Here is a 2,183-nt window from a genome sequence, read left to right on the forward strand (position 1 = left end):
CTCTCTGGAGTTAGGCGATCCACTTGCAGGGAAGGGGCAGAGGAGGACGCTGAACCCCCTCTGTCACCAGCACCTAATTTTAATATAGTGATTACAACATTCAGCTGAAACAGCCTAAAAATTATCATATTTTTTCAGTTTACCAACACGTTATAATACACATTAGTCAACATTTAACTAACTTTTGCATGCTTGCCGCTTAAACTTCTTCATGCAAAGTACTCCTCATATCCACTAGGATAAAGCAAGCTGGATGTCCTAGCACATCACTCCCTCACTCAGCCTTTGATCAGTCAATCCTGGAGACACGCTACAAGGCCACGCCATTTATTCACTGATCAAAATGCATGCCCAGGAGTTGGGGAAATAGTGCAGAGGTTCAAAGCACCTGGCTGCTCTTCCAAGGATCCTGAATTCAGTTCCCAGCACCCACACAATGGCTCTCAACTGCCTGTAATTCCAGATCTAGGGAGATGATTCCTTTCTTTTGGCTGCCATAGGTGGGTACTGTTCATTGTGGTGCATCCACACACACACACAGGCAAACCAGCCATATACAGAAAACTTACCAACAAATGTTGGTACCAACAACGTACAGTAGTCATTAATCCAGGATGCTACTACAAAGAAGTGTTTCACACGGTTGCCTCTCCCTTACTTGCAGATGAAGTATTACTGAGATATACATTTCAAACCAATACCCTCCATGCAATTGACAATGAAAATAAATTTTTATGTTTTTTTTCAAGAACAGTGGAATAAATATTCCTACACATTACTTAAAGCATAAATGAGCATAAATTACAGACCTGCTGAGTAATTGCACAACTCTGAGGCTCTGTCATTGTTAGTGTTACCAGAAGGCAGTGTAGTAGCTGGGGCAACCATCTTCCATCAACATTTTTGAGAGTCTGTTCTAGAAAAACATCTGGAAAATAAACAGTTGCCTGTAGAAATATTCTGAATTCAGCAATGTTTAGTATTCCAATAAGATAAACCTGAGTTTAAAAATTCCACACATTATATATTGTCATGGTATGAAATCACTTATCCCTAGAAAGTTGATCTGAACTCAGCTTGTTCTTCAATGTAATGATATTGAGAGATGCTTATCCTCTAGAGTGGAAGGTGCTTAGACCATGACAGTATTGCCCTTAGAAGAGATTGGTGCAGTCATCATAGGACTGCACTAACTCTCTTGAGAGTAGAGATTTTTCAGATTTTAATTAATGTATTTGTGTGTTTGTGTGTGTGTGTGTGTGTGTGTGTGTGTGTGTGTGTTTATCTGTGTGCGTCTGTGTGTGTACCATAACACACATGCTGAAATCAGAGGACAATTTTTGGAGTTACTTCTCTCATTCAATTCTACTAGACTTCCTGTTATCATTCCCAGGCAAGTATAAGTACCTTTACTTGTTGAACTATCCTGCTGGCCCTCAAGTGGAGTTTTTTATAAAATAAATCTGCCTCATGTTCTTTGTCTCTTTCCTACTTCCCTTTAGGCTGTGAGAAAACCAGGGCTGATCTAGCCAGCCATAGGAGCTTTCCTGTTTGAATGTATTAGCCATCAGAATCGTAACTCAAATGAATCATTTTTCCCTCTCTATAGTGACCAGACCAAGTTCAGATATTTTGTGATATCAATATTTAAGAAAGGAATCACATATCTAAACATGGACATTTCTAGTGTGGCTTAAGGCTGTGCCTTAGACTAACAATATCCATATGCCTCAAAGGTAAATATCATTCCATCATGAATTCCATTTAAAAAACCAAAAGCAATTTCTAAAAAGCAGTTATCATATTCCTTGGTTTGAACAGCAGTATTATGAGCCAACCATGTCAACACCGGCATCATCACCCAGAGTAGATCCTGGCCTCCTTTGTCACTCTAACACTCAATGCTTTGCTTTTTTTGGTAAGTGTTCATTGAAGTTTTACTACTTTAAAACAGACAAACTCCAATTCCTTAAGAGTTAGAGCGAAAATGTATCCCAATATAATATTTGGTGAATTACAAAGCACTAAGCTCCAAAGAAAACAACCACAGTCCACAGCAGAGTTCCTTTCCTCGGTGCCCCAGCATCTTCAGCAACTGCAGAGTTCCTTTCCTCGGTGCCCCAGCATCTTCAGCAACTGCAGAGTTCCTTTCCTCAGTGCCCCAGCATCTTCAGCAACTGCAG

Source organism: Mastomys coucha, unplaced genomic scaffold (assembly GCF_008632895.1).
Source record: "Mastomys coucha isolate ucsf_1 unplaced genomic scaffold, UCSF_Mcou_1 pScaffold6, whole genome shotgun sequence".
Classification (NCBI taxonomy): Eukaryota; Metazoa; Chordata; class Mammalia; order Rodentia; family Muridae; genus Mastomys; species Mastomys coucha.